A 27,693-nucleotide genomic window follows, 5' to 3' on the forward strand; every position below is an offset into this window, starting at 1 on the left:
GCCAGGTAATAGATTTATCAAACCAAATAAGACATGGTCCCTGCCATCAAGAACCTTCATTCTAATGGTGCTTATTTCGTCTCAGCCCCTCGTAGGCATTCTACCATTTAGTAGTTGTGAGATGGTTTGACGGCACTGCTCTGTCCCTGTCACCAGGAGATGCCGAGGAGTCCCAGGTTTTCCACAGTTAGGAATCCAGCACGGCACCTAGGTTTGGAGTCTCAGGAAGCCTCCCTCTTTGTGCAGCTGGCACCTTGAGGCTGGATTCTATTTTCAGGCTGTGCGTGACGTAATTTGGTACGACAATCAAAACACAGCTGTAATCATGATGTGCCAGCCTCCGAAGCTGGACAGCCGCCGGCCTTCCCTGCTCGCTAACAGTGTGAATGAGTCACCCGTTCTGTGCTGGCCGTGCCGGGGGCCAGGCCCCCTCCTGCGCCAGCCCGGATGAAGGGAACACTGTGGTAATTCAGCTCCTGGGTCGACGTGAGGCCTCCATAGCCGGTGTGGCCAGCTTCGCTTGCCAGAGCAGTCACACAGGGAGTGAGGGTGGCCCACCGACGGATGGGCCAGTTGAACAAAGTGGGCCAGACCTCTCCTCTGGCTGGAATGCCGTCAAGATCAGGCCGCACTGGCAGAGCCTCTGAAGCCGGGTTTACGTGTCACTGAGGCACCCGCAGTACCATCAGGTCAGCTGCTTGGCTCCGGGTGGACCCGATGACTGTGTCATCTCCACTCTCAGGCAGGGACCTTGACTTGTCCAGCCGGGGTCTTTGTATTTCTCAGATGAAAAATAACCGATGCCAGCCTTTGCTGCTAGGGTTTATTCTTTGTTTGAGGGAGGTTGCTAAAACTGGGACATGTAGAGATTTAGGTGGAACAAATTCTAGGTGTTCCCATCCATCACTCAAGTTTTCTAACTGCTAATAATGCCACAAATTCTTCTCAGAATTATCCCACAGACAGTTTCTGGTGTCCCCCACATCGTACAAGCCACTCTGGGGAAAACATAAACGGTGGCCTTGCCCTCTGAGAGATGGTCAGATAGCTTGTAGAAGCCAGACCAGAGAGCACCTCAGGGCAGATGTTAAGACCCCTCCTTTACTGAGCAGGTATAAGGCAGGCAAGAGACCTTGAGAAGGGATGCAAAATGATTTCTTTGAAAAGCCTCTTTTGGTATGGAAAGCTCTCAGGAGAAGGTGGTCTAATGTGCACATAGAGTCCCAGGGTATTCGGAGAGGGAAGGACTAGATATTCACTTTATTAGTCAGGACTTGCAAGGTTATGCTGCTTTAGCAAATAACCCCAACATTTCAGTGGCTCACGACAACAATAATATAGATTTGTTTCTCACTCATGCAACATATGCATTATGAATTGGCCATGGCTTTACTCCACATTGTCTTCATTCTGGGATCCTGGCTAGTGGAGCAGCTTCCACTGCTTGGGCAACATGGCAGAGGGAAAAAGATTCGTGTAAACCACACTCTGGTTCTTACAATTTCTGCTGTAAAATTGCACGTCCCTCATTTCCAGTCCTCTCACATTTAAATGGCTGAAACAAATCACGGGGCAATTCCTGATTTCAGTAGGGCAGGAATGTATAATTCTCCCACAGGATGGAAAAACAGAATATTTTGCGAATATTAGTATAATCTTCCATATGTATTTGCATCTTCCTCCTGAGATTCAGGATTAGGGAGATGTATTGGTGTTGGCATCAGGTGGCTCTAATTATGGCCAGTCTCAGGGATTGGTAACTGGATCCTCCAAATGAAGTTACCAGGGATCTGGAGATAGATGGATGGGTAGAGAGACAGAGAGATAGAGATATCTGATGGGTCCACCCGAGTGAGGCTGGAGAGGGGGGTAATGGTTCTGGGTCCATGAGGTGCTTGCGGGAGCCCATCCTAATCCAGTTCTCCAGGGGTTGGCTCATCCTGAGAAGCAGCTGAAGGAATCCTTGGGAGAGAGGAATCCTCAGATTCCTGGTGTAGTTTTCTTTTTTACCTCCAGTTTTATTGATAAATAATTGACAGATCACTATATAAGCTTAAGGTGTATAGCATGATGGTTTGACATATTGTGAAATGATTACCACAATAGGCTTAGTTAATTAACATTTATCATCTCATACAGATATGGTACAAAATTACTCTCTTAACAACTCTTCTATGTATCATCGGCAGTGTTAACTACAGTCATCATGTTGTACATTCCATCCCTAGTACTCATTTATCTTATAACTGGAATTTTCTATCTTCTGACCACCTTCCTCCAAGTCTCCTTCCCCCTGGAATAGTTTCTTTCTTTCTTTTTTTTTTTTTTAATTGAAGTGTAGTCAGTGACAATGTGTCAACTTCTGGTGTATAGCATAATGTCCCAGTCATGCATATACGCACATATATTTGTTTTCACATTCTTTTTCATTAAACGTTATTTCAAGATATTGAATATAGTTCCCTGTGCTATACAGAAGAAATTTGTTTTTTAATCTATTTTTTAATATAGTGATTAACATTTGCAAATCTCAAACTCCCAAATTTATCCCTTCCCACCCCCTTTCCCCGGCAACCATAAGATTGTTTACTAAGTCTGCAAGTCTGTTTCTTTTGTAGATGACTTCATTAGTGTTGTCTTTTTTCTTTTTTCTTTCTTTCTTTTTTTTTAGATTCCATATATGAGTGATATCAATGGTATTTTTCTTTCTCTTTCTGGCTTACTTCACTTAGAATGACAATCTCCAGGTCCATCCATGTTGCTGCAAATGGCATTATTTTATTCTTTTTTATCGCTGAATAGTATTCCATTGTATAAATATACCACAACTTCTTTATCCAGTCATCTGTCGGTGGACATTTAGGTTGTTTCTGTGTCTTGGCTATTGTATATAGTGCTGCTATGAACATTGGGGTGCATTGCAGTAGTTTCTAGACTGAGCATAGCCCAGAGGGATCCCTGCTAAGGTTTCCAGGAGACACTTTACTTATTTTGACTCGACACCCAGGGAAATGAAACTTCTCTCCAGCTACCAGCCTGCCACTGCTGTTGGCACAGCTAGAGAGGACTAAGTGAGATCTGACCCCTTCCCTTTGTCTTCTTTGCATTTTCTCCCCCAGCCCCCACCTACATAACTAATAAGAACTCAGATGTCTTTGGATATGTAAAGGCAAAGAAACTGGGGCTTCAGAAAATACAGACTGGATTTCCAGCTGCTACTAACTCTGGGACCTGGTTGAGGTATGCTATTTGTACTACAAACCATAAAGAGGGACATCTCAGTTACATAAAAATGTATAAGTCATAATTCCTCCAAGAATTATGACCCAGAAAGCAAGACATACAATTTAGAAAAATGCAATCAAGGCAATATTTGGTAAGAGCAGCAGGCATTAAATGGGAGGGACAAATAACCCTTCAGTATGTTAACCCACTGATATGCTGGGAATGTTTGTTACAGTTGGCTATAACAGGACTAATATTCTCTGTGTGTGTGTGTATGTGTGTTGTGGGGAGGTGGCAGTAGGTGTTGGAGATCCCAAAGGAATTTCTCAAACTGGAAAGTTCTCTGGGGTGGACATCTTGGCTGCTTTTTGACTAGATTCCATAGAAGGAGACATTGCTGAGACTTTATGGAGGAAGTGGTTGGTGTCTGCAAATTGATTTAATTTGCTCCATCTTCTCCCCTGAACTCTCTCTCCTGGAAGGGATTTGATGAATGGATATGAAAATACACTATTTCATAGTGTAACTTACATAACTTAGTGGAGCTGTAACTTACAGTAAATGTCCCCGTCGTCTTCAGAGCCAGTGGGTGGCCAAGCTGGGAACCTAGGAGAAGTAGCTGGGCTGGAGTCTAGTTTCCTGATCCCAGCTGGCCTCAGGAAGAGAGGCTAGTTATGCAGGGAATTTCCTGCCTTTGCAATCCTTCATGCCAATAACCACAGTTTAGCAAATTCACCTTCTGGTTCCTTTTGGTGAATTTTCAAGAAGTACCTCAAAAGCTCTTTTAAGTTTGTCCTTAAAATCCAAACCCAGTTCAGGACTGGTTCATTTTTTAATCAGACTTAGCTAAATAACTGAAAACTAGTTTATTTCAGCAGCTATCAAAATGGAAGAAACACTTTTTCTTTTTTCTTTTCTTCTTTATTTAGAAGTGCCAGGGGAGAGGGGTTGGTGGGGAGAATTGAAAGAATTAGAGGTGGGTGGAGGGCAGGGAGGGGTTAGAAAATATCTTGTTTTTGGATGGCACCCTCAGGGGCTGGGAAGAGGCTGACTGCAGTGGTACGAGGCTGTCAGGAGCTGATTATACACAGTGTTGTCATTTTAAGAAAAGTGGGAGACTAGTTTAGGGAAAGGAACAAGGAATCAAGTAATAGACAGGCACCACCCCTGCCTGTCGTGAGGATGAGAGAGACATGAGCTCAGGGACCTTAGGATCCCAGGGAACAGTTTCACTCCCTATCATAGAAAAGCAAACTGGGTGGATGTGAGGGGTGTGTGTCTTGATTGGAAGGGGCTGGGAAAGCAGTGCTGTACTGGGTCAGCTGGTGCAGATGAGGTATTCCTGGGGCACACACAGGGTAATTTGGGAGACAAGCAGGGTTTAAAAGGGAGATAGAAGGATCCGAAAGTCTTGAGTAAAGGCTGTTTAGTTGTGACATCTATACCTGGTTGTCCTCTTCCCTTTTCTTGTGAGCTCGTAAAGAGTGGCGCTTAGTAGAGAAATGGAACGAGTTAGGAAAAGGAAGAGGAGGGGTGTGGAAAGAAGGATGAGAGAAGACCAAGAAGGAATGAGATGGAATTTGTGTCCCCCCGCCCCCCGCCCTTCCCATGCTATGTTCTGTCCCAGGAATGTGTGAGGAGGGGAGGACTTCACTGGTCGGTGCCCGTGCTGGATGGTAACTAGCGCCATAGTAATAATGCAGACCATCAGGAGTTCACGACCATGCGGTTCAGTCAACATTAGTTGAATAAATCTTAAGGCAAAATGGTTATTTATTTTTTATGTGTATCATCCAAATGATTGTTCCTAGCCTTTTCTTTGCATGGCCCAGAAAGACCCTTTCTGTGGTTGGATGCCTGACTTTGTGCTGGAGTTTCATCGGGCACTGCAGTTAGACTTGCGAGGTGTAGTATGAATGTGTTAGAGCTTGCATTAGACGAAGTAAAAATCAGGAGGAAGCAGAATGAGTGGTAGGCATTCCCTGAAGGATCTGGAAACACCATCTGACAGAAGTGCTCTGGAGACTGGCTCATAGTCTTGTGGGCCTCGCGCTTTCCCTTGTAGCTCAAGGAAGGAACTGCTATTTTCCATGGAGAACAGAAGAGCTGGTGATGTGGGCACACGCGTTTGCATCTCACCATCTCAGCTGACCTCTCTCAAATCGCTTCCAGTGGGTAAAACGGGAGGGCATCTTTACTTCATGAACATACGTCATCTGGTGAAGAGAAACAGGCGTGTTTCTTGTCCTTGAATAAGGCGTCTCATTGGTGAATTCATAGGTGCAGGAGTCACATCTCTGTTTATGAGGAGATGGCTCTGTGGTTCAGGGAAGACATTGTCGTCACTTGTGGGCAAGTAGGAGCTTAAGAGCAGCTCTTACTCAGAGAAGAGGTTGAGTTAGAGATCTCATTGCTGAAAGAACCTTCAAGGTCAGCCAGTACCTTTCTCCCTCATCACCTGTGACCCATGGTGGTGACTTCTGTTTAAGTTCATTTGAACAGAGAATTGAAGTAGTCACAGGAGACTAATTAATTAAAAAAATCACATGAACGTAATAGCCCCAAACTGAAAACAATGCAAATATCCATCAACAGGAGAACAGATAAACAGAATGTGGTATGTTCACACAAGGGAATACTCTCCCAAAATAAAAAGAATGTATGACTGTCACATCATGGATGAACCTAAAAAACACTATGTTGAGCAAGAGAACATGAAGTTGATTTCAGGTTGAAGAACAGGCAAACTATACTATGGTGATAGGAGTAAAAAAAAGTGGTTACTTCTTGGGATGAGGGTGGCTATTGATTGGAACAAGGCATGGGAGAAATTTCTGGAATGATGAAAATGTGTTATGTTTTTATCCAGATGCATGACACATAGGGGGGTGTGTCTGTGTGTCTGTGTGTGTATTTAAGGTCTGTACCTTTAATTGAATGTACCCACCAAAAAAAACAAAACAAAACAAAACAAAAAAACCCTCAAACTGAAACCCAAACAATGAACAATACCGAATGGGAAATATGTGGTTAACTGAGTAAGGAACATTTCTTGTTGATAAGTTCAATGGAGCAAACTGACTAGTAAGCAACACTAATAGAAGTCCTCTTGCCTAGCAGTTTAAGTAACTTGGGAATGTTACTTACTGTCTCTGAATTTTCGTTTTTCTTCTATTAAAAAAAAAAAAGAGGATTCATTTGTTCCTTGCACGCAGGATCTGCCACGTTAAATGGCACTGGTCTAGCAGGGGAGAGGACACACAGACTCCAATTCCAGGCCTCGGCGCTATTCTGCCGGGACAGGGAGCCCAGTAATAGAAGTACACGTAGCTGCCAAAGCCGGCCCTGCCCTGTCTCCTCTCCCTGCCTTTCCGGTTACAGCCAGCACCGCAGGAGCAGTGAAAAGGCCTGTGTCTAGGCCCAGACGGGGGCCTCTCTCCTTTCTCCAAGGGCCTTGCTTCCCCTGTGCTCCAGAGCCTCCCTTGTCTTCCAGCCCAATGGCCATGAAAGGCTCTTTCTGTTTGGTGACTGAGTTTAAAGCCAAGGAAGGAGGGAGGGAGGAAGGGAGGGGGAAGAGAGAGAGAGAGAATCTGAGGGCACTTGACTCATGCCCAGCCCCAGTGCCTAACATATGTGGCTAAGAATCCAAGTCCAACTTCCCCACAGGGAGGCAAACGACAAAGGTCCTCCTTCAGGCAAAGAAGGAACATACATGTTCCCAAGGCATGTACTGAGGTGCCAACCCCCCCCCCCCCAGCCGGGCCCACCGCCCCAAGCTGTGGAGCTGGTCCTAAGCAGGGTCTCTCCTGCTCTTTCACTGCCCCAGAGCCCCAAAGGGAGAGAAGTGGGGTGCTCGGACCTGGTCACTGGAGCAGCATCTGGGTGATTTTACACCTTCCTTCATGTACTCAGTCCTTTCCTCCTGACCCAGGGAGGCGGACAAGTTAAGTGTCTCTTATTTGCTGATGGGAAAACTTAGGCTGGAGATAAAGGCGTCCTGACAGAGGTCCTCGGGCAGAGATCACACTCGCCCTCCCTGGCTTAGACTCAGGAGCCACACGGGAAATCAGTTTATCTCCCTGGCCTGGAGCAGAGTCAACAGACCTTGGTCAAGGCATTCTTCTAATGGGAGCAGAGTTCAGGAAAAAAACAGAGATATTGACCCAGTGAATCCACAGATTCCTAGGCAGGAAGGGATGTGGAGATCAGAGATTCCACTGTTATTTTACAGATGAGGAAACTTAAGCTGAGAATGGTAAAGTAACTTGCTTAGGAACAAAAGCCAGTCAATGATGGAACCAGGAAAAGAACGCAAGTGGCCGTGTGCATAAAAATCCCCGAGCCGACCGGACAGACCCGATCACGTCACATCATCCACTAGACCAGGGCTTCTCAGCCTCGGCGCAGTTGACATTTGGGGCTGGATAACTCCTCTGTTCTATGCATTATAGGATGTTTAGCAGCATTCCTGGCCTCTACCCACTAGCTGCCAGGAGCACTCCTTAACCCGGTTGTGACAACCAAAAAATGTCCCAAGACATTGTCAGATATCTCCTGGGGTGTGGAATTGTCCATGGTTGAGAACCATGGCAGTAGAGAGCCCATGCTTTCAGTTCGACACACCAAGATGCATTGCGATGCTCTTGTTATTTGTATATCTGTCCCAGGTATTAGTCTGTAAGTCCTTTGAGGGCACAGACAGGGTCTGATGCACCTTTTTGTTTCCTATGTCTTGCGCAGTACCTGGTGAGAGATATGCAATAAAGGATTCTGAATGAATGAATGAATGAACAAACTAACTCCCCAGGAGACCCTGGAATGTAAACTTTCATTCCCTGGATATCTGGTATTATATTAAACATCAAGCCGGTAGAGGCAGGTGGAGAGGCAGGAGGGTGACCTGCTTGACCTTCTTTCGGCCTCCTGTTCACCTGCTTTGTCATTCACTGTCCCAGCCCCACAGAGGCGTCTTCTCCTTGAGCTCTATTCCTCCTGCTCCAGGCTCAGTTATGTGGTTTCTTTTCAATCTTGTAACACAATAGAAATAGACATGACACCAAAGAGATTTTTCTCACTGGGGGTAAAGCCAGCATTCTGGAATGTTAACCCTTAAGATTCTCATAGTTAGAAGCCAAAAGCCCCTAAAGAATACCATGAGCAGCCATGAGGGCCCCTGGAGGATTTTTGTGATGGAGTCATAACATTTTGGCATTGGGAAAAGTCACACGTTAAGTACAAAGGGAAACGTTTCTACCACAAAACCTATCTTATTTTTTTTCTTAATCCCAGAAATCTTCACCGATGTTGTCTTTGGGCAAGTGACTAAACGTCTGTGTGTCTGTTTTCCAAACAATTAAGTGCTTGAGAGGGTAGAGTTCTTTTTTGTAAAACAAAACAGAACAAAAAACAAACAAACCCACCAAAACACATTATCAGAAGACCTCATATGCAAAGTTACAAAATATAAATTTCAGTGAATCTCAAGATTCACTGGATTCTTGAAATTCATGGGAACATTATATTTTATGGTTTACTTTGGGCAGAATGAAAATGGAAGGGGCTGAGAGAAAACACAAGCTGTTGGTCACGTGGCTCTCCTAGGGGAATTAATTTTAAAAAATGAGGGACTGAGCTTTCCAAAGACTCTACTGGTCAATTAATTCAAATAGACAAATTGACTTGAATGTAAATGGTGGAAGAGGACACAGTTAAAGCAGAAATAAGGCCAGAAAGGGGAATAAGGAAACGGCAGTGAGAGGGAAGAACGACTATGTTGTAAGATGATTGGGTACTATTGGGCTGATACGATTTTAAAGGGGAATTTTACCAAGCTACTGAGACGCATGGAGGGTGCTACCAGAGACCCCTCATGTCTGGCCTCAGGGTGTTAGAATTCATGTGACTGCTCTTCAGCCTAAATTTTAGCAGGTCACTGTCAGGGAAAATGATTGTTGCTTGTTATTGACTGATTGCTCCTGGGGAAACAGCAGATAAACCAGTGAGATAAACCAATGAGAGAGCCAGAAGGCTTGGGGTCCCATATCAAACGAGGACCTCTGAACAGGACCCATGTGGAGACGGGAGGGAGAGGTTAGGAAGGTGCAGAGTGAGTGTCAGATGTCTCAGGAGGAGCTGGGAAACAGTTTGCTCCTGGGACTGCCATTGAAAGAGGAGTTGGGGCAGGAGCTGGGCCCCTGGGTTCCTGCGACTTGACTGCTCAGGTCAAGTCTGGCAGCACCACAGGGAGGGACATGAGACTTTCCAGCCAGCCGGGGGTGCACAGACTCACAGAATTTCGAACAGGAAAGGTCTTAGGGATTTCATTGAAACTTTGATTTTCAGATGGGGCCCAGGGGTATTGACATATGCAAGCGGGAGTCCTCCCTGAAAAAATTTCACCGTCTCCTCTAGAGAAGTGGTCTCTGTTTTCTCTGAGAGCACAGAACATATGTATTGGGTTTTTAGGTGTGCAGCTTGACCTCAGGCAAGCAAGTCTGAAGCACCAGATATGAAGAGCCTCCCAGGGAGATTTATCTCTGATGCTTCTTGGTGGTGAAACTGGATCCATATCATTTCATATGCTTCTTTGGGGGGTACCCACATCAATTCTCATCTGCAGGTGACCAGCCCAGGACTGTGTGTTGGCCAGAGCCAGCCCTGGGGGAGGGTACAGGAGATGAGGGTAGAGAGAGATGATGTGGCCAGGCTGCCAGATTTAGCACATAAGAATACGGGATGTCAGTGGGAGGGTATAGCTAAGTGGTAAAGTGCATGCCAAGCATACATGAAGTCTTGGGTTCAATCCCCAGTACCGCCATTAAAATAAATAAATAAACCTAATTTACCCATCTCTCCCCCTCAAACAAACAAAAATAGGAAATCCAATTAAATTTGAATTTCAGATGAAGAATGAATAATTTTTTCTAGTATAGGTATGTCCCCAGTATTGCATGGGATATGCTTATATATGAAAAAAGTATTCACTATTCACCTGAAATTCAAATCTAACCAGGCTTCCTATGCTTTACCTGGCAATCCTTTCTTGGGACTGTCAGCAGCAAAGAGGCCTGGATCTTTGACGATGGAGTGATGTTGAGGGAACTGTGCTGCTCCTGTTTCAGGAGGGCTGCCTGGCCCTCTTCTCTCATTCCTTCTCTCATTCACTTGGGGTTCCTAGAAGAGACAGGAAATCCTAATGCCTTGTAGAAGTCCAGGCAGTAAAGGAAGGACAGAACAGCATTTGTAGGTCATTGCTACCACGGATTTGTTCCTCCAGTTCCCTTTTGTCTTGCTCTAGCAAGAGGAACAACTCTGTCTTTAAGGATTTGCAGACAGAAGGAAACGTGGCTAGATAAAGCTAGCACCCAGTGGAGCATGTGTCCTGGGGAGATAATGGCTCTGAACCTGCTAAAACAAATGGTCTGCTTTGTTCTTGAATAATAATCAGTTGGCAGCTTTGTTCTCTCTTCCTGGCAGCTGGATGAGGAGATTTTGATTTCAGAAGCGGTGATCTAGGGTGGACCACATTAGACAGGGGTGGAGGGTCAATCCACCACATCAGGGAGCCCCACATGGAGATGCAGCCCCTTGCTGCAATGTATTTCCCCACTGTCTGTCTTATTGCCCAAAAGTTTGCCATTAAGTCTTAAGGTTAATGACCTTCACCTTAAAAAAATGCATACATCCTTGAGAACCACAGCATATTAACCAATAATCCTTTTGGAATAAATTAGTTCCTTTTTCCAAAGGCTTATTAACAACAGAAACTTATTTCTCATTGAATTAGTTCTTTAGAGCCTTCCTAACCCCACATTTGGTTGTAAGCAGGGTCTTGGGGATACTGGATCCTAGGAAAGGGAATTCTTATGGAGACTAAGAGCTAGAGAGGTTGGCCCAGAGAGAGAGAATATGAAGGAAGCCCAGGAATTAAGGGTCTGGGCAGTTCAGGAGAACAAGGGAAGCAGGGAGAGGGGAGGAACAAGAGGAGAGGAGACACAGAGAAGGGGACTGGGCAAAGCCACCTAACTTATTTGGTGCCATCTCTGCTGGGGCTCCCATGGACGAAGCACCCCTGACTTTCTGGACAAATTTGGGTTGGGCATTGCTGAGGTTAGGGCACTGAATTCCTGTCCTGCTCCTCTGTGTGAGTCGGAGCCAGTCAGTTCTACTTAGTTTCCTTACCCCCTCCTCCCAAATGCCAGGAGACAAATGAGAGCACAGAGAGGGAGGCCTCTGCCCAGCATAGCTGGGAGGGATGCACTGGGCTGCAGGGAAGGAAACCCCCATCCAGTGGCTTGAACCTTACGGGGCTTCTTCCCCTCACGTGACAGCAAGTCCAGAGCAGTCAGTATGGGCTGACGTAGTACTTGAGCATGTCGTTTGGGATACAGGCGGCATCTATCATCCTACAGGAGAGGAGGGCAAGGGGCTTGGAATCAGTGTTCAGTAAACTGCAGTGGCCCAGAAGAAAATCCCTGGAACATATCAAGATAGCCCTGGCCTTCTGGGCCTTTCTCTTTCCACCTGGAGAGCAGCCCACCATTCTGATGTTGTGGTTTCCAGTGCCACTCATCTTGCTGACTGCTTGCAGGTTTCATTTCCCCCACAGATATCTGACTCCCTCCAGGTGCCACCTGTGCCTTCCCTTCTCATTGGGACGGTACCAGGAACACTGCAGGGTCCAGTTTGGTGCATGGATCTCATTAGATTCTCTGGACACAGGGTGACTTTTTCCTGAGCCTTCCATCCCAAACCTGCTCCACAGGAGGGCAGTGGTCCCTGCTCTTGCTTCCCCTCCACAAAGAATTCTTTCGCCACAGTCAATTCAGTTCCATTTTTTTCCTGAGACTAAAGTCTGAGAAAAAGACACAGTGCATGGCCTGAAGGTCAGAAAGCTTGGACTAGCTGGAGCAAATCAGGCAACTTTCCACTGAAAATGACCCACACTGTCCTCCTCCCCCAGGAAAGTCTGTAAGTCCCGGGGGCCACCCTCCCCTCAGTCTTGACTAGCTGACTGAATGCTGTTTATTCCAATAGCAGCAGAATTCGGAGTGTGATAAGGCTGATTGCAGAACTCTCTCCAGGGATGGATAGAAACTGACATAAATAAGGGTTAGGGGTTCCAGGGCCGTGGCCTGTACTCAGACTTGAGCCGGCTGTCCTAGGAATGTTTCCTCTAGGCTCAGCGTGTCCCCTCCATGTGACAAAAGCTTCCTGATTTAGTGACAATAAGAGCTTTGGAGTCAGGAGGCCAGGAGGCAAGCCCTGGTTTCCTCCCATCTCTGCTTGAACAGAGCTGTACAAGTACTGGGCTCTCAGAGACTGCTTCCTCCTCTGTCAGGTAGGGATAAACATCCTGACTGCTTCTCCCCTAGGAAGGTCATGGATATGAATGCAAATTTCAAACGCTGAGCTATTACACAGCTGTCAGGTAGTATAGTTTGCTGGTTGTGATCACAACTGTGGATGGACTGTGTTAATTTCATCATCAAGGGACAGTCCACTTGGCAACTCAGTCCCTGATTGTCCCTGACCAGGACAGGGATTTCTAAGGCAGTGCCTTGAACGTAGTAGCTGCCAATCAAAGTGAAAGTGACATGAATTAGTCCAGATGAGCAACAAATGGCAAGGACCCTCTCTTCTCTGTTTCAGCTCACCCCCAGACTAGGGACACTGTGGTCCAACCAACTTGTTCAAAAGGATTGTCCATTCTGAGACACACATCCCTAAATGCGCCCATGAGCTGGGGCTGGCCACCAGTCAGGCACAGTCCCATTACATAAGCCCCTTCTGCCTAGAAGGACATGAGAACTGCTTCTTGGTGGACACCCTTGTTTGTCTAGCTCTGATCTTCCCCAGGAACTCTTCTTTGCTACTAGAGAGAATCTTTTCATTTTCTGGTTACAAAAAAATATATTAGTGTAAAAAAATCATTGGCTATTTCCAAAATGATAAAATGAAAGCAATTATCTAGATGATTCTGGTCAAAACCTTATCAGACATCCCGTGCATGGATATGGGGATGCCAATGGACAGAAGAAACAATGGCTAATATTCAGTGAGTGGCTACTGTGTGCCAGACACTGCCTGAAGTGTTTACACACATGATTGCATTTAGTTCTCCTTGGGGTGAATAGTATTGCACCCACTTTACAGATGAGGAAACTGAGGTACAGGCAGCTCAGGGAATGTACCCAGACAGCTAAGAAACAGCTGGGCTGGGACCTAAGCCCAGAACTGTCTGATTCCAGAGCCCAGGAATGGTGGTTGCTCTCAACCACCATGTATTTACCTCTTTGCCTTATTTTTCTCCCCAACTTGTTCCAATCAAAGAGAAAACATACTCCTTTTGCCCCTTAACTACCCACGTCTCCTTTCTTCTATCGGCAGTCCTGGGTTTAATTCCACAGGGAGGCTCTGCCGCACTGAAAGGAGAATGGGCTTTGGTGTTGAGCTCTGGCCCAGGCAGGCTTTGAAGCTGTAAGCAGTCTGGCACCTTTGGCAAGGACCATGTCCTTGGCACTAAGGGTGCTGCAGATGCCCCTGGCAGAGCTTGGGGATGGGGACAGAGCTTAAAGGGTCAGCAACAGGATGTTCTGCCACCATGGGGTGCTCCCTGGGGCTGGCAGGAGTCCTGCCTCACCATCCAGCACTATCCCCCCAGCTCCAACCCCACAGGCAATCCAGGGACAGAGCTCACGTCTCTCTTTCCACTTTCTCCTCCTTTGAAGTGGGTATAATGATGGGATACCAAGGGATAAAAGGCTGAGAATATGTATTTTGCCAGTTGTTTTAAAAGGCACGGAATCAACCCCATGCCTCCCTACTCTGCAAGCCTTGAAGAAGCCTGGCTGCTACTTCCCATCTTAAATCAGTGCTGGAGTCTTACTCAAGTAAGATCTTGGTGGGGTTAGGACACCCCCCCCCCCGTGCATTCTGCCATCAGAGTGCATTATTATCACATTAATGCTATTACTGTTTCCTTATTGGTCACCTCCTAGGCTCCTTGAGAGCTGACTACACTTCCTGGCATGTAGCAGATACTTCCGCATATCTGTTGATCTGAACTGAAACTGAGTTGAAGAAAAGATCAATATACATTTCAAAGGTTGTTTTTTATTTGTTTTTAATACCCAATGATTCCACCCTTTAGGCAGAGATGGTGCTTGGAATTTTAGCCATCTTTGGAAATTTCCTTGCCCCATTCAGATCTCTGGGTCATGACTTTGTGTTCCAGGGAATTCTAGGGAAAAAAAACCATTTGCTTCTGCGAACCCTAATGTCCACTGTTTTGATAAAGGATTCCAGCTGTGACAAGGAGATTATTTACTTGAAACTAATGAGCAAAGCTAATTACTGCAGTAGACTTGGGCAGGGACAGAGTGTACCAGAGCAGGCTGCCGGCAAATGTTCCTAACCCTCCAAACTTGGCCACTGAGCCAGGCAGCCCCCTCGATGTGCCAGTGCCTCTCGGTCCTCCAATTGCCTGTTCAATAGCAAACAGGCTTTAGGATTGTGGTTTGCGGCTCCGTTGTCTGACAGGAGCCAAGAACGCATTTCTGTGGCTTGTTCTTTTTCTCCCTGGTTCCAATTTTTGTAAGATATATAAGAAAATGATTAAAGCCTGACCTTTTTGAGGCTGTGGGATTTGTGGTCCACCCATCACTTCCACACTTCATTCCTTACAACTCCTCCACGGCTCCTCTCCTCCAGAACAGGAAACCTACTTCTTGTCCCTGGCTCAGTAACGCCTGTTCTCATGGCTCAGGCTTATCTGCCTGCAGTTGGAGCCACGTCCCTCCTAATGCCACCCCAGATCACCTGCCAGGAAATGACCGCCACTGACCCCACCTGACGATGTTCATGCCTTTAGTCGGCATTCTGAGCTGCGCTTGTCCCAGATGCCAAATCCCATTCTAATGAACTAAGTGGGGCATCAAAATTCTTTCCTTTAGGTGGAATTTTGTGAAAATTAGACCTGAGAGAAAGGAGTTGTGGCATGGGACGAAAATTAAATGTATGAATTATATAACATAAAGGGCTTAGTCCAGTGCCTGGCACAAGTTATATACATTTTTTTTAGACACTGAATGTCAACGTGCATCTTTAGAGCCTAATCCTGTTCTCTATACTGAATAATACTACTGCCCCCCCACCCCCAAAACCGTGGTCTCTGCTCCCAGAGGGTTAGCATTCTGGTAGGGGAGTGACGAGACACATGTGTGTCTCTGTGTGACCAGCTGGAAGCAGTCTTCATGTGATGTGTAGGTGACAGGGAGAGAGGTGGCACGCAGCGAAGGCAGAAGCAGTGTTGGGATTTAAAGTGAGGCCAGGACTGGCCATGATGAGGTTTATTGGAAAAGGCTTAATGGGAAAGGTAGTCTGAAAGTGTAGGTACTGTTTTGCCAGAGACTGTTGGAAAAGGCAGCCTAGGTGCAGGGGAAGGTGTGAGGAAGGCAGAGATGGTTACCGGGACAACAAAGGAGGACAGGGCTCTGCGGTGTGCAGGGTCTGATGGGCCACTGATAGGGTCCCTCGGAGCTGAGGCTCGGATGGCCCGTGGGTTGGCTCATCAGAGAAACTGTCAATGACTTCACAGGAGGGGTTGCTAGATGGTGGATATTTCAAAATCTGAGTTGGGAATACGTTGGTTTTGTTTGGAATTCTGGAGGGAGGAGCATTACCCAGCTGAAGTTGGAAGCAATCAAAGGAGGAGAGTCTGTGTTTGAGAGGAATGCGGCTGAGGTGTGCTCTGGAAAATGGGCAGGTACAGCTAAGATGAGGTGGAAAGAAGAGGTGAAAATGGCCTAGAACAAAGGCAGTTTAGCTCTGGGAACTGGAGCTTCACAATACAAACCACAGAGGCCATAGCAGGGAGCTCTGGGGTGAAAAAGAGTGGGCACCCAATTTTTGTTTTTCGTTTTTGCACTTAATTAGCAAGCACATACTGTGCGTTGTGCTTTGAATCCTTAAGGACAAATAAGAAACTGTCATGGATCTAAGTTCTTATAGTAGAGAGATTCTTGTCCCATAAAATTGGTCAAAATAAAGGGGAAAAAACCGTTGAGGAATCAGTATAACAAAAGGACCTATATATCTTAAGCATTTTAATTTAAAACATGAAATGTACATCTCCTAACAGTTTACTATGAAGTCTAGGCTTTTTCTCTGACCTTGGGTATGCTGATTGGAGTGCTGTATTTTGTTTCTTATATCAACAACATTGACGGTGGCCACAAGTCTTTTGGTCCTCCTTCCTTTAAGGGGTGGAGTCCAGTACTCCTCTCCTTGGATCTGAGCTGACCTTGGTGATTTTCTTGGCCTACAGACTGCAGTGGAAGCGGTATTCTGGGCTTGAAACTCCCCGCTGGGCTCCTGGGAAAGCTCTTCTGGGAGCTGCCGTGTAAGAATTCACTACTCGAGTTCCCCAGGCTTGAAAGGCCATATGTAGGTGTTCCAGGGGACAGTCCCAGCTGGGCTCAGCCTTCCAGCCATCCCCATGAAGGCACGAGACATGTGAGTGCACCTGTCTTGGGTCCTCCTTCACTGATACCATGTGGAACAGAAAAATTGAATGGCTGAGCCCTCTCTGAATTTCCAGCCCACAAAATTGTGAGATAGTAAAATGACAGTTGTTTTAAGCCACCAAGTGTTAGGATACTTTGTTATGTAATTGATACCTGGAACTTTGTTGAAAAGAAGGCCAGGCACATGTTCATCGGGCCGGGAGAGACCTGGAGATCAGGTAGTTCAGCTCTCTGATGTGCACATAAGAATTCTGAATCCTGGCAGAGGCTTCCAGAAACTGACTACAAATGCAGTGATCACGCAGAAAGTGCCTGAGACTCCTAATTTCAGCTTGTCCTTCCCTGCCCTTGAAAGTGAAGGGTCCCCTGTGTTTACCCTTTCTGGATAACCTTGCCGGACAAGTGCCAGGAAGCAAGTTAGGTATATAGATGGTCAGCCGCATGGTCTCAGCCATGTGAATTTGCTCTAAGAATCTGTGCTTCAGCAGTGAGTGTCTGCCTTCCTCGGGCCCGAACAGTCTCTGAGGTCACAGATTGCATTTCCTATTTGCCTGACTTCACTCCCCTTCCCATGCCTTCCCCAGGAGAGGCTCCTTCCAGCCCAGTGAGGGCAGCAGCCCAGCTTAGGGAGAGCTTGGAACTTCTTACCTGAATGCTAAGGCTTCCATAGACACTCCAGACTTCCTGAATGAAAGCCTCTGGGGGCGAGGCCGGTGAGCTGCAGCCCGACAACCCTCCTGGTGATTCTAATGACCACTAAAGTCTGAAAACCCCTCTCCTTGAGACGCTTGGCTGAAATAAGGCCCTCTACCAGCATCCACAATTTCAGCCTTGACACCCGTGTGGCAGCCAGAATGTCATTTTTGCGGAGGAAAACCACAGTAACTCTTTCACGTAGCAAGCCCTTCCTCCACAAACACACACAGAAATACACACAAAAGGAAAAGTGCTTTGCCTCTCATTCTTCTGCTCTTTAACATCTGTTACCCGTGCTTTGGGTTGTTTGAACAAGAGCATCAGTGTCAGAATAAACTTGCTTGTGGGGTGTCTGGAAGGCAGGTGCGGCTGCCACTTTTCATGCAAGCTCAGAACAAACACAGTGTACCGAGCCCCAGTCAGCCTTCTGCTGCTGGAGACAGAGGTGGAATTTATGTTTTGCTGGGATGCTACCCCCTGAGGTGCTGCCGTACCTTGGGGCTTTAATTAGAAGCAGCAGTGGCCCTCGGGCCTGCTGAGATTCTATTTGATGTGCTTGCCCAAAAGAGCTGAGATGGAAAACTAGACCTTCTGTTACTTCACAGATTCTGAAGAGCTTTCTCATAAAAATTCCCTCCCAGTTTCTTATTTGCTGTCACATGCACCAGGGAAATGTTAAAAAGATTTATGCAGGGCAAACAATTAGCAATGTCTGGTTTTCCCACGTTTGCCACAGATTATCAGATTCAATTTATGTCATTCTGGCCCCACTTTGTCTCTCTCACAGAGCCCGTCCCTCCCCAGGTACCCTCCCACGTGTTCATCACTGCTTCCCTTCCCTCCTCCCTGTGGGTTTCTCTCCTTCTTCTTTGGGTCTTTCTAGAGAGGTCCTAGTGTCTAGTATTAGTTTGGAAGCTTGAACATGTAAAAAATATTCAAGATAAAAGTGAAAATTCCCACTGGAGATGTGGGTATTTTAATTTCCTAATTGCACCCCCTAAATTAACCTGGTAAATCAAAATAAAGAGCTACGGAGATTTTCTTGTCTTTTTCTTTATACGAATACAGGCAAGAGACGACACACTACAGGCTGTGAGATGTAAGCTGTTGGCAATCTGAATGGCCAATAAGGAGCTGGAAAGAAGAGAGATGTGGTAGTTTTCCTTGATCTGCCACACATGTCTTGTAAATGAGTTCACGGGCTTAGCCCAGTGCACCCTTGGCTCATGCTAAGTCCTAACTAATTGTCACCTGTGTGGTACTTGGTGGTGTAGCAAAGTACTCTTACCCTGGGCTAACTGGAAACACATAAGAACTGATATCTCCTGACATATGAAGGAGGTTTTGCATCACGGTCTGTGGCTCTGCGTTGACTGGATGAAGCCCCTCGTTGCTGTTTGTCTTGATTCTCCGGTTTTCGAATCATGGGTTACTCTTTTGTTGTTGTTGTTGTTGTTTTAAACTCACTTAATTCTCTTTAAGCACAAGTGGGAATTTATTGGATCATTACTGGGGTATCTCAAGAATCCAAGGCCAAGGACTATAGACTGAGCTTCATGAAGGCTTAGAACTAGGAAGTGAGTTCAAAGTCAAGAACCTAGTTACTTATTTCATACTGGCTTTTCTCTCTCTCTCGGGGTCACCTGGATCTTTTGGCTGTTTTTCCATGTTTGATCCAGGCTTCTTTTTGTCTGTAGACCAGCTTTTACTTCTTTGGCATTAGCACAGACAAACATGGCTGCCACAAAATGGCAGACTTTGCTCCCCAGCTCAAGGGGGAGACTTGAGGATGTCTCACTCCCCAACACCTGGTAGAGAAGCTGAGCAGTGGAGGTCAGCCCAGTTGTGTGATCTAGGCAGTGGCTAGGGACAGGGTCATGTGACACCAACATTATTGCCATGATTCATGGTGGGGATTTGTTCTGTTAAGATAAATATCTCAAATTTGGAAATAAGGAAAAAGAAGGACAGTATGTCCTTTAAATGTCATATTGGAATGTCATTTAAGCCCTAAGGGTTCTTCAGTTATCTAGGGGAATGTATCATTATATGACACACTTTCTACTACTGACTAATGGCCCAGACTCTGCGAAGATACATGGTAACTTACAGGGTCTGTCCAGCAGATATTCAAATAATTTTTTTTGACTATTTATGGCTGGATAGATTTCTTTTTGTCTGTTTTTATTTTCAAATGATTTCTATCTGGTAGAAAATATAACCGCAGGTTATGGTTTTATTGCCCATAAACATGTTGACTAGTTTTGTTCCTAACCTAGCAATCTTATTCCAGTATTTTCTTTCTTTAGTGACTGATATTCCTTTAACCTACATTCCTTTGAACCAGCCACACTATCGTGCTGATTTCCTCATAAATGAGTTGAACAGCTCTTGACATATGTTTACTTTGTTTTTGTATAAGAGTCAATCAAATGTATCCGTTAATTTTTTGAAGATTGTATTTTTATAGTTCTCAGAAAAAAACGGGAGGTGGATTGGATTGACACCTCAAAAGTATCTATTATGCCTTCTTTTTTGGTTCCTGTGAATTTCCTGTTTTTTGATGCCTTCCACAACATTTTACAAATAATCTGGTCTTTTGCTTTAGTGAAAGTCTGCTGTTAGTATAGTTTTTCTGTTTCTGTTGGTCTGAAATATATTTGTTTCATCTTTGTTCCTGAAAGAAACTATCACTGGATATACATTTTAAGTTGACTCTCTGTCTTTGAAAATATTCTATTATCTCCTGGCTTCATTTGTTACTGTTGAGAATTTAGAAATAAATCTAATAGTATTCTATCATAGGTAATTTTTCTGTTCTCTCTGGTTCCTTTTAAGGTCTTTTTTCCTTTTGGTATTCGTTGACTATAAGAATCTTAATCTATATCCTTTTTTAATTTACATTGCTTGAAATTCATGGGGCTTCCTGATTCTGAAGATTTGTGATTTTCCTCAATTCTTGGAAAAATCTGGTTACTATCTCTTCAAATATGACTTCTTCGAATTTTTCATATTATTTTATTCTAGAATTCCAAGTAATTATATGTTACATATTCTTACTCTATCTTCCATGTCATTTAACTTCTATTTAATCATCTTTTTTTCCCCTCTCTGTGCTATATTCTGGTAATTTCTTCAAATCTATCTTCTAGTTTACTAATTCTTTCTTTAGCAGTGGTTAATAGTCTCTTCTACTCAGCAAACATATGAAAAGGTGTTTAACAGCACAATAAGCAGGAAAATGCACTATAAGGAGGAAATTATTATCTTCTCATCAGAATGGCTAATTTTGAAAAGAAAGAGAATTCCAAATGTTGACAGGACTGTGGAGCAGTAGTTACACTGCTGGTGGGGATATACTTTGGTACAACTCTTTTAAAGAATAATTGTCATCACTTACTCATGTTGAAGCTTCTCATACGCTTTGAGCTAATAATTCTGCCAGTAGGCGTATAATTAACAGAAATACAGGCACATCTTCACTAAGAGACTTACAAGATTGCTCATAGCAACATTATTCATAGTGGCCCCTAACTGGTAATAACTCAAATGTCCATTAAGAGTAGAATCATAACTACATGATGATATATTCATACAAATGGAGAATTATAAGCAATTGAAATGAACAAACTCTAGTTATAAACAGCAATATGGATATGCCTCACAGGCCTAACATTAAGCAAAAGAAACCAGGTTCAAAAGAATATATTCTGTATGAACCCATTTACAAACAAATGGGAAACCAAAACAGTTTAGCAAAACTAAACCATTGTATTTAGGGCAAACACTTTGGATTACAACTATAAAAAAAAAAAAAAAAAAGGAATAGATAACCATAAAAGTCAGGATAGCGGTTAGCTTTGGGGAGGCGGGATAATATAGTGATTGGGAAGAGGTACTCAGGGGTTTTCTGGGGTGCGCGTAATACTCTGTTTTTTGACCTAGTTGGTGGTTACTTGAGTGTTCATTTGGTAAAAAATCATGGAGTTATATGTTGCTTTGTGAAGAATAAAATACATACTTTTACTTGTAAATAATGAAACCACTACATATCCAAATTTGTGAGGTGCAGCTAAGGTGGTGTTTGGATGGAAATTTAGAGCTTTAGATGCTTATATTATAAAATAAGAATGGTTAAAAATCGAGGAGTTGACATTCAATGTAAGAAGTTAGTAAAGGAACACTAAAATAGTTCAAAGAAAGTAGAATAAAGAAAACAAAGATCGGAGAAGAAATTAATGAAGTAGTAAACAAATGTAGAATAAAATAATGATCAATTCAAAGAGTTTATTCTTTGCTATGACCAATTAACAGACTTTCAGAAAGATTGAAGAAGATGGAAACAGTCAGTTATGAAGAATAAAAAAGGGAATGTACAGCAGATACAGCAGAGACTACAAAGACAATAAGAGATTGTTGTGAACAAATTTATGCCAGTAGAACAGAAGCTTAGGTGAAATGGACAAATTAATGGGAAAATATAACTTACTGAAACTGATTGAAAAGTAAAAGAAAAATTAAATAGTTCTATAATCACTGAATCAAATAAATTGAATTAGTAATAAAGAATCTTCTCATTAGGAAAATGGCAGGCCTATTTTTATAAATAGGTTTCACCAGACTTAAAGAAATAGATTATTAAAATATTATACAAACTCTTGGAATACAAAGAGAGAACACTCCACACTTAAATTTATGAAGCTAGTGAAAAAATCTTCATAGCAAAAGCAGACGAGGGCAATATGAGAAAGGAAAGTTGTAGGCTGATTTTACTCAATGAAAACAGATACAAATATCCTAAACAAAATATTAGCAAACTGAATGAGCAATATATAAAAAGACAACAAATCACAACTAAGTTAAAATATGGACTTATCCCAGAAACCTAAGATTGGTTCAACGTTTGAAATAGACTGGTATCATTTACTATGTTCACAGATCCAATGAGAAAATTCACATGGCATTCTCTCAATGAAAGCAGAAAAACTCTTTGATAAAATCCAACATCAACTTATGATAAAGACTTAACAAATCAGAAATGGAATGGAGTTTTATTAAACCTGATAAAGAAAATCAATGTATATATAAGAAAAAAACTTACAGCAAATACTACACTTAATAAAAAAGTGAATCCTTTAGCAAGCAGGAACGAGACAAGGATCCTAGCTTTTACCACTTTCTAGCCAGTACAGTAAGGGAAAAAAAAAAAAGATTTACACGGTATCAGGACTAGAAAGGAAGAAACCACACTGTCATTATTCACAGGTGATGTGACTATTTGCATAGAGTCACAGACAATTTGTTAGAATAATGAGTTTGACAAGGCTGCCGATTATAAACCCAATATAAACAAGGCGATAGCATTTTTGTATACCGGTAACGTTTGGAAAATTTAATTTGATAAAGCTATCATTTACAATAGAAATAAAAATATAAGGAAAGTATGTCCATTTTTCCAAATTTGAGCTTGCGACTGAAAGCATTTCCAGTAAAAATACCAACGTGGTTTTTCATAGAATTTGGCAAGCTGGTTCTAATATTTTTGTGGAAGGGCAGAAGTCTGAGACTAGCCAACACAGTCTAGAGGAAAACAGGACGGAGTGGAGGAATTTGCCTTCTTAGCTCTCAAGCCTTATTGTAAAACAATAAGAATAAAGACAGTGAAGTATTAGTGCAGGGATAGACAGAAGGACCACCAGAAGCAGAACAGCCTGCACACAGACCTAAGTGTATTTAGAAGCCTGATAGACGGCAAAAGAGACATTACAGAAGAGTGGGGAAGTGCTACACTGCTCCATAATTAGCCATGTGGAAAATAAAAGAAACTAGACCTCTCTATCATTCTATGTGCAAATGTCTGTTCTAGAATGATTAAGGACTGAAAGGTAAAAGGCACACACTTAAGCACTTTATTTTTATTTTTGAAAGCCTTTTAGAAAGAACATCTTTAAGACTTCAGGGTAAGGGAGGATTTCTTAAACATTTCACAAAAATTCAAGGCAGCAAGAAGACTGATAATTCCCCCACTGTAATTAAGAACTGCTCGAAGACTCTGGGGGGAAGGTATAGCTCAGTGGTAGAGGTCCTGGGTTCAATCCCTGGTACCTCCATTAAAGAAAAAAAGAAGAAGAAGAAAAAGAGAGCTGCTCTAGGACTCTATAAAAAGAGCAACAATCAAAGCTCCAAACAGGGAAAAGGTGTTTGTAACACACATGAACAAAAGAGATTGTTATCCAGAATATATTAATAACTGCCAAACATCACTAAGAAACGGGGATTACTACATACAGAGAAGACATGTGAACAGGAACATTACAGGAAAGGAAACACAGATAAGAACATACGAAAAAATGCTCAACTTCATGATCAATCATGGACTGTGAATTAAAACAAGAAAAAGACACTATTTTATGCCATCAGACTGACAAAAATGAATAATTCAGACAATACCATGGATCTGAGCAAAGCACTACTGGTGGGTGTGTAAATTGGTACTTTGGAGAAAAAACTGTATTTAGAAAAGCTAAAGATGCCACATGGCCCAGGAAATCCACGATGTGCCCCCTAGAGAAATTCTTGCATAGGAGCTCCGGGAGAGGAGCACAAGGATCTTCGTGGCAGAACTATTGCCAAAAACAAAAAGACTGGAAATAACACAAATGTCCACCCAGGAGAGAATGAATACACGAATTGTGCTATACACTGAAACATAAACAAATGACAGCTCATACATTAACCTGGAAAAAAAAAAATCTCAGCAGCAATGTTGAGTGAAAGGAACCATTCACAAATGAACCCACATTCCCCCATGACTCCATTTCTACAGCATTTGCAAACATGCAAAAACCAAAGGTCTCATTCAGGGATACATATATGTGCTGAGATATTTTGCAGGTGAGCCTCATAGTAGACACATTCTGTAGACTAGGCTCCCAGCAGCCTACCATTTTTGGCAAGAGGACACTTACCTGGTTTTCTGAGAGATGAGGGGCCCCTGAGTCAGGACAGCAGGTATCCTCAGGCCTGCCCACGTTTCTGGGTAGTCATCAGAAATAATTCCTGACCGCCTGAACTCTCCCAGCCCAACAGAGGGGGCCAGTTGACAGCCTCCATCTTCATTCTCAGCCCTCTGCTGGGCTCTTAGGTTGAGCCAGGCCCTACTGGAGGCAAGGAAATGTCTGGACTCTGAAATCCCAAATTAGATGGCTTGACAAGAATTTAATCTTGTTCGAGCCAATCCCCCTGGTTCCAGAATTTCTTTTTTTAAATTTTTATCTTGCGTCTACATCATGCTGACATACTAGACATACTAATTTTTATTTCAAAAACTAGGACATGATCTGAGAGGTGTACCAGGTCACATTGGGTTCAAGTAGGGGTGAAGGGCAGTCACCGAAAGACCCAGTTTCTGGCCCCACGTCCAGGCAGGGATGCTGTGACCTGTGGGCTGCAGGTGCTCCTGCCTCCTGCTGAGGGGCTCACGCATCTGCCCCCTCTTCCCTCCTCTCCAAGTCAACTGTCCAGTGGGATCAGGAAGGGGAGGAAGGTAGGTGACAGGGGAAGCAAAGGAGGACAGGGACAGAGGGAGGAGAAGGGAGTGTGAGGGGAGGAGACCCGGGCGGGGCTGGAAGTGCAGCTCTTCAGCCCCAGGGCCAGGATTCCTTTTGAAATACACCAAGACTTTTTCAGCAGGTCCTCAGACAGACCCACCATTCAACCGGACAGCACATTTTTCCTTGCAGAAAGTAACCTTTTGTCAGCCAGCCAGCAGCTCCTTGGAATGTGGGCTGAGGAACACGGTCCAACGGGCCAGCCCTCCTTCACCCACGGACGCCAATGGCCATCAGGAGGTGACATCAGGGCCTAAAAATAGCCTCCACCTTCCCCCTCCCACTCTGGGCCCCGCGCTTTCCAGGGACTCCTCTCCATGTTGACTTCGTCTGGGAGGAGAGTGTCTTTCTGGAAGGAGAAGATTTCTATTCTGAGCTGCTTTTTCCTTCCAAGTAAGGCAACCTGAAAACACTTATCTTCAATGAAACATTCAGTAAGAAAAGATTCGTGTGTTCTACCAGTTTTGAGCACCTGATTCAAAACCAATTCAATCGAAGGCCAAGGTGCTGTCAGCAGAGTGAAGTACACATCATGACAGGTGAGTCAGATGGTAAAATGGGCCCCTCGGCGAACTGGCGAGCAGGGCTCGCGTGAAAATCTGATGCTCATTAAACTCGAGGACACGGAGTTCAAAAAGAGTGAGCCCTCAAATGACAGCCTTTACACCTTTTCCGAGCTTACAGGCAATAGACTTAAAAATCATGTGACACGGAAGTTGTCATTGAGTGAAATGTGAAAACAGGTACTGATGTGGGGAAAGTCCAGGACTGTGGACCATGAAGAGGGTCAGGCCAGGGCCCCTTCTCCTGGTGAAGGAGCACATGAGGGTTCTTAGTATAGTTGACTCTGCCATCACCTCAGTGTGCTACTCCCCACGGTCTTCTCATCTCCCTAGTCGACCTCATTAATCATCTTCCCACCTTGAATCTTAACTTCCTTTCCCAAGGACCCAGTTCCTACCAAGGGGGCTACTTGTCTGGTTTTCAGATACCCCAGAATCGTCTATGGTAACTTCCCTGCACTTCATACCTGATCCTCCATCGGTCCTCAAGACAGCAATTCTTTTCTTTCTTGGAAATGAAATATTTGCCACCTCTCACTCCAGCTCTTGTCATTCTAACAGCACTTTACAGAGACCCCTCCCAGTGAGTCTTGCTCGTCTCTGTCAAATTGATGTTATCAAAACACTGATTTTGTCATATTCATACTCAAGAACTCATAATAGCTCCCTGTAGCCACCTCCACTTGTTTTTCCTTGGATGGCTCTTGTTTTACCTGTTTAGCTTCATTTTGTGTGTGTGTGTGTGTGGACTTTATTACTCAATTTCAGGTTCCCCTTCTAGCTCATATCCCCTCATTTTTGAGGGAGGAGGAGGGGAAAGGAGAAGGCAGGTGGCAGGGAAGGAGAGGCTCACGTCTACCTCTGTGACTGGCCGTCCTAGCCACCTCGCCCTTTGCCTCTGTCTGTTCTTCCCTGTCTTCTCCAACAATCCAAGTCTTGAACTTTCTTTCTTTGAGACTCAGCTTCATGGTGGGATCTCCTCTATTGGTAACATCTTACTCCTTTGTCTTCTGAGCTCCTTCAACCCTAGTAGGTACAGCTTCTATGACTCAGGAGCTCTATGAGGAAACATGCTGGTGCCATTGTTCTCCTGCTGGTCATGTCCACTGTACATGGAAAGTTAGTGATCCACTTAAAGATCTGCTGCCAGAGATTGAGTCGCATGGACTGCCCACATCTCTGGGCATTTCCCAGGCTTCCTAAATAATCTACCTATGTTTGCTTACTAATGGTAGGGGAAAGGCTGTCCCCCAACCACTGGTAGGTCAGTTTCTTCTCTCTGACTCATTATTCATTTATCAAATGAGCACCTACTGTGTGTACATTTTCATCTTTGTGGATTCAGATGGATATGGCATAGCTTCTGGCCCCAGAGAGCTCACAGTTGAAGAGAAAGGAGACACATGGTAAGATGATTATAATGTAGTGTGATAAGCGCTTTGATAAAAGATAGGCACAGGACACTGATGAAGAAATACTGATAGGCACTCAATGAAGGAGGAAAGTCAGAGAAGGCTTCTTGTAGGAGGTGACACCTTACTTGCATCTTGAAGAATGACTGAGGGCTTAGGCAGGCAAAGAAGGTAAAAGAGTGCAGAGGAGTGGGCTGGATGATGACCCCAGGCAGTTGGAGGAGCACTGCTTCCTTTATGCCCCTCATTCAGCCTCTCTTTTGTCCTCGCCCCCTTGGGACACGTGGCTGAGAAGACAGGAAACATTCAGGAGCTTAGCCACCCAGAAAAAAAGCAAACGCTCCTTTCCAAACATGCTCCTGCTTAGCACACCAGTCTAGGGAGTAGGTAAGTCCACAATGGGCAATCATAAAGGGCCTCCACGTCCCCATTTTAACTCAGAGAGGGACACGGTTGCTCCAATGGCTTAAATAGCTACAGTTCTCATGGAAAGAAACTAATCCATCAATTTATCTATGTCTGTGGTATCTAAGAACTGACCGCAACACATCAAATAGTAAGTAGGCGAGTGTCGGAGCACGAAATGTTGCTTCTGAGAGAATTGTAGAACACTGCCATCATGTTTAAAAGTACAGTTATGGAGAACCAGTGGGAGATGCCA

General features: G+C 44.3%; 1 long non-coding RNA gene across 1 annotated transcript; it reads right to left on the reverse strand.

Annotated features, from left to right (window-relative positions):
- Positions 1-4,164: 4,164 nt before the first annotated feature.
- LOC116664818 lies at positions 4,165-24,602 on the reverse strand. Its single transcript, XR_004321282.1, has 3 exons — positions 24,416-24,602; positions 10,254-10,398; positions 4,165-5,542 (listed from the first exon to the last, which is right to left on the reverse strand). It is a non-coding gene; the product is annotated as an uncharacterized LOC116664818 (long non-coding RNA).
- Between the last annotated feature and the right edge of the window lie 3,091 nt (positions 24,603-27,693).

This window comes from Camelus ferus, chromosome 7, assembly GCF_009834535.1.
Source record: "Camelus ferus isolate YT-003-E chromosome 7, BCGSAC_Cfer_1.0, whole genome shotgun sequence".
Classification (NCBI taxonomy): domain Eukaryota; kingdom Metazoa; phylum Chordata; class Mammalia; order Artiodactyla; family Camelidae; genus Camelus; species Camelus ferus.